Raw genomic sequence first — 13,995 nt, 5'->3', positions numbered from 1 at the left:
AGACATTTCCATTTTTGGTCGGGAAATTATTACAAAAATTAGGAAACTAAATTGCCATTAGTTCCCTTGTCATCTCCTTTGTCCTATTCCTATTTTATCAGGTAGCACTTCATAACTACCAAGATGGCTACCAAGACATCTACATTAGGAAAACACACATTGTCATAATGGATGACCCAGTAACTTTGATCATGCTTCATCTTGACAACTAGATCTAGTCTTTTATGCATCTTCTATGTGGCATTGGCTAACATACCATCCAAGTTAGTAATCTTATAAAGTTCAAAGACTGAAAATTTGGAAGGGTGCATGAGGTTGTTGATTTAGTCTTGATGAATAGTTTTCATATGTTCAATATCCATAACTTCCCCAGTCTTGTTCACATGGGACATAATATACAAACTACTCATTTATTTGTACACTATCTCTTGTTCCTTCTTTACAATCTCACTTACTTTCTTAAGATGTTTCTCTACTCTGACCAAGCTCTCTTTCTTGAAATCTAGAGATTACATCCAATATATCAGGGGTTCTTGGCTGATCTTCAAATTTGTGATGTTGATTGCATTATATAACTTAAGATCTATGAATTCTTGCAAAATACCCATGCATTTTTTATATTTATTGAGCCCATGTTGGAAATATAAGAGGATTAATGAAGAGGGAAGGGTGAATTAGTTACCACTAAAATAAATCCAAAATCCCTTAGATGTCAATACATAACATAAACTTCACTAAAATTACTGATTCTCAATTAATACACAAGCATTTGGTTTACACCAATAAATTTTGTAACTCAGAAAACACTAAAATAGCAATAGGAACTCAGAAAATAAAAATCTTAAGATATTATCTATGATTAGCCTTATTTAATTTAGTTGAATGAATAGCATGAACACAAGTAACACCAAGATTAAACATGGAAACATTTGGGAAAAACCACCAATTGCAACTAGTTATTAATTTTCACTCTTCTAAAGTGAGCCCTATTAGGAGCCAACCTTGTTAAAGGTTATAAAACACACTATTAGGTGTGATTGTATTAGAGAATTTAATCACCTTGATAGGTGTGGCCTTTTTAGAGGACTTTAGACACTTCAATCTAGAAATACCACCTTGTTAGAGGATTTACAAATAGTTGTTAAGCCAACTTTGTTAAGAGATTTAGATCATTGCTACAATGATTAGAGAGTAATAATGAGATGACCTAATTTTTGATGCAACTAAATTTCTTATTATAGATCTCAATTTTGTCTATTATACTTGATCCTTTCTAAATGAATGTATCTTTGTAGCTCAACAAGGATATTTAGCTTATCCTTCTAATTCACTTCCTCTAAGCATCTTCAAATCTTCTATTACTTGCACACATTTAATTCTCAACTTGACCTTATATTTATATCTTACACATTGTCAAGTTAGCTTGAATACAACTTAGAATACTTAATATTCATCTCTTTAGTTGGCTAGAACAAACAAACAAATCAATTGAATTCAATATGCCAAAATAAGAAAATCCTTCGTTAGTCAGCCCTACTCAGTAGAAAATAACTTAGAAACAATTTTCTTGTGTTAACTAAGTAAACTCAAATAACACTTCATATTCACAAAGTTCCTTTGGTAACTGAGTGATCTTGGTTAACATTGGTTCCATCCAACTTTTCCTTCATTAAATGAGTGAGCTTAGTTAACACTCAACTTCTATGATCGTCCCTTTCTCGCCTAAGTGAACTCAGTAGAAATTGTCTTCTAAACTTGACAAACTTTGGAATTCTCAATAGACATGAGGAATTGTCTTCAATGCCTAAGTGAGCTCGACATACACTAACTAGGAATGATATGACATTTTGTGTAGCATCAAAGACAATAGATAATTAACTAATTATTTTCAACAACCTCTCTCTTTGGTATTGATGGAAACACAACATGTCATAATACAATAAAATTTTAAACCAAGAATAAAGTAAGGAACATATCCTTATTTTCATTCTAATTCTCATCCATGAGAACTCCCTCTATTAGTCTAAACTCCCTTTGCCTCTAGTTTCTCCCCCTATCAGCAAAATTCTATCTTCAACAACTTCTGATAAAAAACTCTCCCTTTTTGATATCATACCAAGTTCATATCCTTTCTCATACATCTTTAAAAAAAAATTTTGTGAAATGTGTACTCTCCCTCTTTATAAAATTTTATGTTATATGACAAAAAATATGACAAAAAACTCTCCCTCTTTGACATCTCATGCCAAACACAATATTCAAAGAATATCAGTGTACCTTATGTACTAATTCATATGCAATGTGCCTTTTTCAATACTGTATCAACTGACTAATCTTCAACATGCTCTAGTTGATGCATCACTAAACTTCATTTAGTGAGTTTTAGATAGGGGACTGACCTCTAACTTACCACTTAGATAGAAAAATGCATACTTAGGTAATGGCCTAGTGAATATGTCTGTAATTTTTTCTTTAGTATTCACATATTCCAATCTTACCTCTTTATCTTGTACCAATTATCTCAAAAAGTGATATTTTATAGAAATGTGCTTAGTCTTGGTATGCATCATAGGATTATTTGATATATTAATTGCACTAGTATTGTCACAGAATATAACCACTGGATCCTTGATTTCTATCTTCACATGTGCCAACAATTGTTTGAAAAAAATAACATTCGAACAATTAACTAATGCTACCACATATTATACCTTTGATGTGGACTGAGAAATATAGTTCCGCTTCTTGCTTGTCCAAGACACTAGAATTTTACCAAGAAAAAATGCTCCACCACTAGTGCTCTTTCTATCATAAATAGTTCTTGCCTAATCAGCATCTATGAAGGCTTTCAAATCCAAATTGCTTCCTTTCTTGTACCATAATCCATAGTCTTCAAAACCCTTTAGATATCTCATGATTCTCTTGATTGTTATCATATTATTTTCGTTCATATTTTTTGAGAATCTTTCCACCATATCGACTACTAATGCAATATCAAGCCTTGTGTGCACTACACATTGCAATTTTCTAGTCATTGATTATTATTTGATTTGATCTACCTCTTTGAAATCATCATTTTTGGAAAGCTTATGTCTAGTAGACATAGATGTTCCAACTGGTCTTTAATCTTCCCTTCCAAACTTCTTTAGTATCTACTTGATATATTTGGATTGAGTAATGTAGATACCATCTTTCTTCTATTGGATTCATAACCCAAAAAAAATTTTTATCTCTCTAAACATTGACATCTCAAATTATTTACTCATCTCTTTTAAAAATGCCTTGCACAAGTTATCATTTCCTATAAATAAAGTGTCATCCACAAAGATTTTAGCCAACACAATTTTCTGCTCTAGTCCTTTGATATACAGGCTATTGTTATCATTTGTTCTTTAAAAATCAATGTTTATCAAGTAGTTATGAAGTCTTTCATACCAAGCTCTAGGAGCTTGGTTGAGACGATAAAATTCTTTGTTTGATTAACAAACCATATCCTTTTTTCTAGGATCCACAAAACCTTTAGGTTGTTCTATGTAACTTCCTCTTCAAGAATCCCATTCAAGAATGCAGATTTTACATCCATTTGATAGATTTTAAACCCTTTATGTGTATCATAACACCTTCCAATCTAGAAAAAGAAGCAAAAGTTTCACTGTAGTCAATACCTTCTTATTAAGAATAACCTTTGCATACTAACCTTGCTTTATTTCTAGAAACTTCTCCATCTTCATTCAATCTATTTTTGAAAACCCACTTTGTGCCAATTACATTTTTGTCCTTTGGCATAGGAACAAGAGTCCATGTCTTATTCCCCTTTATCTATTCTATTTCTTCATTCATAGCTTCAATCCAACTTTCATTATACAAAGCATATTTCACTAATCTAGGTTCAAATTCAACAATCAAATATGTACATTTTAATTTGTTTCTTGTCATTGTTCCAACTGACTTGTCTCTAATGATCTCATCAGGTGCATGGTGCCTTCTAACATATATTTCTAACACAAGTACTTTGGATTTGAAATTTGTGTTCCACTAACCTCACCATAATATTTTGTATCAAGATCAAGTTCCACTTTCTGTGACTTGGTTCCATCAGACTCAATTTTCTCCAGCAATAGATTGGTAGCTTCTAATTGCGACTTGAGTCCTTTAAACTTTGACTTAGATTAAACTAGTTGTAACTCAGTGGCTTTTGGATATTTTGGGGATTCAAAAGGTGAACTCTGTTGATTTCTAATTTGATTTGGCAATATATCAAGTTCATAGTAGATAAACTTTCTGTAATCCTCAAGTTCTTTATTGCTTTCTCCTTCACTCTTTTTTGCATACTCATCAATTCTTACATGTGCACTTTCTATGATCTTATGAATTGATAAATTAAAAAAATTATATGATTTGCTTCTATAGGAGTATCCTAAGAATATTCCTTCATCACCTTTAACATCAAATTTACCTTTCCTAGATTCCTTCAAGATATAACATTTTTCTAACAAATACTTTCATGTAACTTACATTAGGTTTGTAGCCATACCATAGTTTATAAGGAGTTTGATTTGAGTCTTTCTTCAATTCTACTATGTTCAAGGTATGCACTATAGTATTGATTGCTTCCTTCCAGTATTTGATTGCAACACTCTTTTCTATCATTAAAGTTCTTGCACAATCCATGATAGATATGTTCCTTCTTTCAACTATACCATTATGTTGTGGTGTACTAGGGACTAATACTTGTCTCTTAATTCCTCTTTCAATGTAGAATTCATTGAAATAATTGGGAATGTATTCACCACCTCTGTATGATCTCAAACAATTTAGCTTCTTTCTAGTTTCTTTCTCTACTCTTGCTAGATACCACTTAAATTTTTGAAATGCTTCAAAATTCTCTTTTAGATGCATTATAATCTTCATTCTAGAGTAATCATCAATAAAATAAATAAAATATGTATCTCCACTATAACTCTTTATTCCAATAGTTCCACATAAGTTTGTATGAAATAGCTCCAAGACTCTTCTATCTGATAGTCCTTTCTTTTGAAGCTTATCTTACCCATTTTACCAATTTTACAATCCTTGCATAGGCCCATATCAGTTTTTCTCATACTAGGAATACCTCTTACTCTTCTCTTCTTTCTTATCTTGATTAGATTAATAAAGTTCACATGACATAACATTTTATGCCACAACCAACTTTCTTATACTTCAGAAATAAAACATGAACTTTCACTGAGATCTAGGTAGAATAGGTTATCTTTTGTTTGTTTGTCAGACCCAACTATATTTCTTTTTCCATCCAAGAAATTGGTCTTCCCATTCTACCTTGAACCCAATTTTATTCAACTATGCTACACTCAGTATATTATTCTTTAGTCCTTCAACCGAATAAGAATTATCACATCTAAGTTCATTGGTTAGTGAGATACAACCTTTTTCCTTTATGTAACATGGTTCATTATTTCAATATCTCACACTTCCACCATCATAATGTTTCGTATGTTCAAACTTTGTTTTGTCACCAATGATATGATGTGAGCATCCACTATTAATAATCCATGTATCATTTTTTCTAACATGAGATATAAGTGTCATTTTATCTCCTTCATCATCAAATTCATTGTTTACAACAATATATACCATTTCATCATCTTCACTACTATCTGAATCCTTATCCATAAAACAAGATTTCTTATCTTTTTCCTTGTAGCCCTTGAAGTTCTTGAAATCCTTCTTTCCTTTTTACTTGATGCGCTTCTTTTCATCTTTTTCTTCTTTGTTTGAACATCTTACAGCAATGTGTCCAACTTCTTCATAAGAGAAACAGATTAGAGGGATTTTACCTTTATACTTTCCTTTTCCTTTGGGATACCTTCTTGCAAGAAATGCATCAATGGCTTCAAGATCACTATTAGAACTATCTTCCTTTTCACTTTCAAATTTTTTTCATTTAGACCTTTAGCTTTCTTCTTAAGTGATACCTTGGCTTCAAATGCAAAATCAAGATTTCCAAAACTAGGAGTATAATTATCATAGTTATATAGTTCAAATGTAGTCAATCTTCTGATTAGATCATCCAAAGTTATCTTGTTATTTGGATCACATCTCACCTCTTAAATAGTAGACACTTTGATTGCATAGATAGGAAAAAGGGTTCTAACTACCTTGCTTTCCACTATTACATTTTCAATTTTTCCTTCAGAGGCTTTGATAGCACTAACACTAGCTTTGATTCTCTCAATATATTTTTCAATGTTTTCATCCACTCTCATTTTCATTTGATCAAATTAACCTCTCAAGCTTTCTACCTTGGCTCTTTTTATGTTATCATCACCTCCATAGGTATCCTTTAGTTTGTTCTACATGTCATGAGTAGTAGCACATCCTTTGACCTCATCAAACTTAGCATGATTAAGAGTTAATGCAATGTCAATCATCATGATGTTATGATTTTTATTTTCAGCAATCTCTTCCATAGTAAATGTTCCAGTAGGAGCCTTGTAAGAATTTTCCAAGTATTTCAAACTTGAATCACTGATGGTTGCTAAGTACAACTTCGTAAGTTCCTTCCATGCCTAGAATTTATCTTTTTTCAACTTCAAAATCTCTCTCCTATAAGACATCCTGATCTTTAGCTTAGATCCTTGAAACCTTTCTCTACAAGCAACAATTAGCTCTGATACCAATTGTTAGAAATATAAGAGGAGTAATTAAGAGGGGAGAGGTGAATCAGTTACTACTAAAATAAATCCCAAATACCTTATATGTAAATACATAACATAAACTTTTCTGAAATTATTGATGCTCAGTTAATACACAAGCACTTGGTTTACACTAGTAAATGTTGTAACTCAACAAACACTAAAATAGCAATAGGAACTTGGCAAATGAAAATCTTAAGATATTATCTATGATTATCCTTATTTAATTTAGTTTCATAAATAAAATAGCATGAACACAAGTGAAACCAATATTTAACTTGGAAACCCAATTTGGGAAAATCCACCAATTGCCACTAATTACTGATTTTCACTCTTCCAAAGTGAGCCCTATTAGGAGCTAGCCCTATTAAAGGTTACAAAATAGACTGTTAGGTCTGATCCTATTAGAGGATTTAATTACCCTATTAGGATTGGCCTTGTTAGAGAACTTTAGATAGTTCAATCTATAAATGTCACCTTGCTAGAGGATTTACAAATAGTTGTTAAGCCAACTCTGCTAAGAGATTTAGATCACTACTACAATGGTTAGAGAGTAACAATGAAATGACCTAATTTATGATTCAACTAAATTATTGATTATAGATCTCAATTCTAGCTTGTATACTTGATCCTTTCTAATTGAATGTATCTTTGCATCTGAACAAGGATATTCTTCTTATCCTTCTAATTCACTTCCTCTATGCATCTTCAAATCTTCTATTACTTGCACACATTCAATCCTCAACTTGACATTATATTTATAGCTTACACATTGTGAAGTAAGCTTGAATACAACTTAGAATACTTAATATTCATCTCCTTAGTCAACTAGAGTCAACAAAAAAATCACTTAAACTCAATATGGAAAGATAAGAAAATCCTTTATTAATTGACCCTGCTTGGTAGACACTAACTTAAAAATTATTTTCCTATGTTAACCAAGTAAACTTAACTAATATTGCATATTCACAAATTTCCTTTGGTAACTAAGTGAGCTTTTTTAATACTTGTTCCATCCAACTTTTTCTTCATTAACTAAGTGAGCTTGGTTAACACTCAACTTCTATGATCTTCCCTTTGTCACCTGAGTGAACTTGGTAGACATAATCTTCTAAACTTGGCAAACTCTAGAATTCTTGGTAGACACAAGAAACTATCTTTGATTCCCAAGTGAGCTTAACATACACTGACTAGAAATGATATGACATTTTGTGTAACATCAAAGACAATACACAATTAACCAATGTTTTCAATATGCTTGTCTTCAGATCCTTAAAGTCTTCAAACACCTCCTCTCCTTACCTAAGGATATCCTTGTAGAGGTTGCCAATATTTTCTATTATGGACAACCCTCTGACCTTCATGTCTTCTACCTAACTTTGGCCTATTTGTCCAAAATGTCTTTCCTCCTACAACTTGGCAAGTAGGGTTTTAATTTCCTCTACTGATGGGTTGAATAGCTTGCAAGTTAAGGAATCTACTAGGAAACTAGCAAGTGGAGTGAGAAGCTAGTGAATGTACTATGAGATCCCCCAATTGGAAGCCTTTAGATAGGCCTTAGATATCTTTAGCTCTTAGAGTTCTCACTCCACATGTTGTTTGGTGAATTTCCATATCCTTGCCATTATGTCATGATGAGGAGGATTCATATCATGTGTTTGAAAATTATAATTTGAGGGGAATAGAGATGCAAAATATCCTTCAACTTCAGCTTGTGTTTTCTTCATGACTAGTGGTGGTGTCCCTTCAAGGAGACACCAAAGTGCATGGTTTCTTTACTTTTTGAATAGGAGTAGATGAATGAACTATTTGGGTGATCAGGTCCTTTAAGGGAGCACTCTCCTCTCCTCACTCTCTTTTCTTCTCCAAATTTATTTTCTATCCATGAATTACCTACCAAATTATTCAACAAGGACCAGAGGGAATCTGTATCAAAAATCTTTCTTGCCACTAGGGGAGTTGACAATTGTCTTAGCAGAAATTCTAGATGTAGGAGCTTTACTTAGGTTACCTTGTCTTTTCAATGTCTCTTTTAGTGGCACTCTAATGTTACCTCTATTAAAGGTATGGCTACAATAAGAGCCATTCAAGTTGATTAGTTGCATAATAAAAACTTCCTTATCTCCTTGTTTATCCTTCTCTACTTCCTCATAACCCTAATATTTGGAGCCATATTGCTTTCACATGTTGGCTAGATAGGGATGTTCTTCTTAGGTGGTTGGTCTCCTTCACTTGTGGTTTGTGCAGGGTTTGATGCAAGTGATGAGGTGGTTATAGAGCTAGTGTTGGTTGTAGTAGGGGAGACTTTTGTAGGATTGGAGGCTAAAGGGAATGCTCCTATTATTTTATTCCTTACTTTGGTTCTCTCTACCCATTTATCCATTCTTTGAATGATTTCAACCCTTACCTCATCTAAGGTCTAAGCTATAAGTTCTAAAGGTGGGTAGATTTGATAGGGATATCTTTTTATGTCCCTTCAACATTAATATTCACCTTATACATTCTCACTTGTTGAACTATCAGCTTTGAATAAAATCTTTCTCTTCCCACCAATTTAGTATTACAATCTACCCAATAATCTTTGAGCTTAGGGACATGCCTAAAGGTTGATCCTAGCTATAGATTATCTCTAATGTAATTTACTAGACAAAATTTAAGCCTCAACACCCTGTAAGACTCCATATTATACTTCTCCTTGAATACTTTCAATATGTTCTTTAAATTCAATATCGATGCACATGAATAGGCTCTAATGGTGATAGGGAAATAAATGCCTTTCTTTCTCACATCTCTATACAAAGTGTTAACTTCTAGGATCTTCCAACATAGCTCCACCAAAATGATTCTATTATCTATATATCATGGTAGTTTCCACATAGATTCATCAAATCAAGCTATCATAATATAATAGAACAAAGGGAACTAGATAAAAACAACTACCAAACTAGGTGACATTGGGAGAATCCTTAGGGGATAATCTCCTTTGTGGAAAACCATGTAGCTCCTAACATAACCTCATCATGAGGGTGACTCTCACCTTTTTGAATGATACATAACTCTTATAGAGCTAAAGATTAGGGTAGAAACTATTTATATTTGAATCTCCTCATCAAATTCTTTGACATGGGGCAGAGTGGGACACAATTGAATGGTAGCTAGTGCATAAATTAGAAATATAGACATAAAGAGATACATTTCAACTTTGGAAGTCTACAACTACGAGGCTAATTTGTTGCTCAAAATTTCAGCCTAATCTATATACTCATTGTCTATGGACACCAATTGCAGCAAGTATTAATGATGCTCAACAAAATTCAAGGCATCTTCATTTCCCTTTAATTGGTGCAATAATAATAAGATGTCTATAATTTCCTACTTTAGATTGGCACCATAAAAAGTCTTTGGAAACTTTATTTGTCTCCCTTTTGGTGTTTAGAACCATGTGGCTAATAGGTTCCATTTATTAATAATTTTCTTTTCATTGCAGCTTGATGTGGAACTCCAAAAATTCATTACATTAAACACTTTGTTAGCAAGAAGCCATAAATAATTATGCATGAAATACCTATCTATGGTAAGTAACACCTCATCTTTGGGCATTCTTATTTGGTGTGTAGATAGGTTCTATCAATAAATAGACTCGAGTATCAACAATGAATCCTAGACAACCACTAGGGACCCTATAGCCTCCACAAGACCACTCTCTTTCAATTTCTAGGTAGTCATGTGTAGGGGTGAAGTTCATCCTTCTATGCAGATTGTCCAGGTTGTAAGACCTCAACTAGGTGTCACTTGTGCTCTTTAATTCATAATAAATTCCATTTAATTTATCATAACTTTACGAATTTGGTTTCCATAATTTAGAACATATAAAAAATTATGATAGCTTTACTCTACTATAGTTCTAAAAAATTCTCATTAAAAAAATGATGATGATGATTTTCCCCAAATCCTTTGTTATAAACATTCCTTTATGAGATTTTGACTTGAATTTCTTGCATCATACAAATGAAGGGTATATGCATTACATGGGAAGTGGACTTTTTTTTTAATAATAAAAATTGAGTTTAATGCCCAATGATTAATAGTAGGAAAGTGACATCATCATTTCACATTACTTACAATTCATATCCTGGGAGATTAATTTTTTTACTTCACTTTTCTTCTTCAATATGGGAGTAGTGACCTGTTCACTTTTCCAAACTTTAACTTTAGCCTCTAAGTCAGTGGTTTTCCTTTACCATGTAGGACCCTGATCTTGCCCTTGGTTATCCTTTTGATAGAGTAGCAACACCACGTAATTTATTTTCTTAATTTTCCACAAGCCTTAATTCTAAACATTCTCCACTTATTCATAGTGTCGCATAAGAAAAAACACTTTTATAAAAATCCTCCTTTAAACATTTGAGACATATCTTCCCTTTAATTTCTCATGGGGCCCATCTTTCCTTCAACACATGAAATCACACTTTATTAGCAATTTTCTTGATCTATGAAGAACACTAATAAAATCTTCATAGAATATTCCCATGCACTAACTTAGTCTTCCATAATCAAAGTAAAATTTTACACCTGTAGGTGCAAAGTTTCTTTAACACTTCTTCAATCATGGTAGAATCTCAAACTATGAGAGTCTGACCTCTTGGAATGGTGATAATAATATACTTGTCTTGCATTACTTCTCATTGGGGGTGATCCTAAGGACTTAACCCACCCGACTAGAGTTAAGAACTACACTAGTGACTTCAATGCAAATTTTTGACCCAACCCACATGAAATATTTCGAGATGCAAAGTAGGAAGCAAAAACCTGAAATGTCGATGAGAAGAGACTTGACTCAAACTCCAAACTATACTTAATCCTTATTTGCATGACTTGTACTTGGACACTTGGGGCTCATATTAAAAAATTTATTACATGTAAAAATGATAGTGGACTGAAACAAGGAAAATAACTAGCTTTGATTGGGGACTCAAGTGTGTGAGCACTCAAGAAAGGGATATAGACATTTCTAGTTTTATAAGTACAAGGATAAAAAGATACAACAAAAATGCAACAACAAAAAACAACCTAAAACTAAAGCAAAGTGACAAAAAGGAAGGAAATGTGAAAGAAACTAACTACTAGTTATAATACAAGGTAGGGGTTACTTGTTCATCTTATTTGGTACAATTTTGAATCTTGGCCATTTTAAGACAACAATAAGACTTCACCATCAAGGTATGCCAACTTAAAAGAGTTATGCTCATAGATTGGTGTATCCTGAATGGGCCTTTCTATAACCTCTTGAATTTTTTGGGCCTTTTCCTTATGTCAAAGAGACTCTTCATCCACATCTAATGCTTTATAGTCATATCCACCATTTCCTCCCTCTCTTCTTCCAAATATGTAAAATACATTATCATTTTCTCAAAGCCATCTTGAAACATCTCATGCTTTATCAAAGTTTAAAGTTTTCATGCTAATGGTTCTAGGGGAAGGGGTAGACTGACTTTTGTAACATATACTAGCTCAAACGAGGATATCCCAATAGCTCTTTTTGAGGTGATCCTATTTTCCCATAGTTCTTCATGTAACTTCTTATGCCAATTCTTCTAATTCTTTGAGACCAACTTCTTCATAATGTTTATCAAGTTTTTCTTACCTTGACTCCACTTGTTCATTACCTTACATGAAATAATGAGATGAGTTCCCCACCTATATTACATGGTCATACCAGAATTGTGTAATCTCCACTGAAGAAAAATATGCAGCATTATCCATGATTAGCTTCCTAGGGACTCTAAAATAAACTAGTATGTCTCCTTTAAGAACTCACACACCAATGTTGATGTTATTTTGTTTGTAGGCTTGGCCTTGACCCACTTAGTGAAGTGGTTAGTGATAGTTATAATGTGGGTTTGTCCGAAATGGGAAAATGGGTTGATTAGGCCTTTAAATATTAATCTAACCCTCACTACTAGAAGAGGCCCTCTATAACTACTAGTCTCAAGGGAAGGGCTACTAGTTGTGGCTTACTTATGAACATTTTAAACTTCTCACATTGAGCCACCCACCTATAGGCATCCTTAAACATTTGTAAGCAATAATAGCATTACCTTGAGATCTTGAAGGCAACAACGATGTATGAGAAGTGACTATTGTATTCTTTATCATGGAAAGTTTGAAGAAACCTCTCCTATTGTTTTTTGTTTTTACATCAAAGAAAGGTCCCATCAATGGCATTCTTGTAGGTCATATCTTCCCAAATTACATATTTTTCTTGCCTTAAACCTAGGTCTCTTTTCTGCTTCAAGATAAGGTGCTCATGACGTTCTCTATATGTGAGAAAATATGCTATATTAAAAAACAATAGGTCTTGGAGAATTATCATTAGAACCTTCAACATATGTTCATCTACTTCTTCTGATTGACTCTTTTCTATTTCCCTACATAGCCCATTTCCACAAACCATCTTTGTGGGCTTGATGTCTATATCATAATCCTACACCTTTATTACCCACACTCCTTGAGTATTGCATCCTATATCCTACTAGGTGAGAATGATCTTCATAGTATCTTTAGGCACGTATACCATAGTGTGGAAATGCAATATATAAAATTTTAAATTCTTTAGGGCCTTTATTATGGCATATGCATACTTCTCAACTTGTGAGTACTTTAGTTCATGATCTTTTAGTGCGATTCTCATGAAGGCAATGGGAACTTGTATCCCCTCTTTATTTTCCTACATGATTAAAACTAACAATGTATGTTATGAGGCATACCAATAGAGAATGAAATCCTTACTATAATTAGGGTGAACCAAAACTTGAGATTTTGCAATAGCATCTTTTATATTTGTGAAAGCCTTCTTACTAGATGGACTCCAATGGAAGTTTTGACTATCTTTCATCATATCTAGTATGTGTTTGGTAATTTTCAAAAAGCTAGGGATGAAACTTCATAAGAAGTTCACCTACCCAAATAAATACTTGACCCCTATTTTTCTATTAGCATGAATGTTGATTCTATGGGGGAGTATTGTAGAACATTGTTATGATGTATTGGTATGGGAGAGTATTGCAAAACATTCTTATGATGTATCTATAACTATGTTTTACATTGATAACAACATAGTAATGAGTTTGTAAAAGATTGATAGAGCAACAAACTATGATTTTTGTACTTAGGACAATAGATTACTTATCTTCTTATGTGTAGTTACTTGCACATACTACAATATGTATTTTTCACTTAGGCAAGTGAGCAAAACCTAAATCAATAGTGTACGGAAGATATGGTTGATATATAGAAGACC

Source organism: Cupressus sempervirens, chromosome 11, assembly GCF_028749045.1.
Source record: "Cupressus sempervirens isolate cs-2001-9-10 chromosome 11, ASM2874904v1, whole genome shotgun sequence".
NCBI lineage: Eukaryota > Viridiplantae > Streptophyta > Pinopsida > Cupressales > Cupressaceae > Cupressus > Cupressus sempervirens.
Note: the sequence above shows the minus strand (reverse complement) of the source record.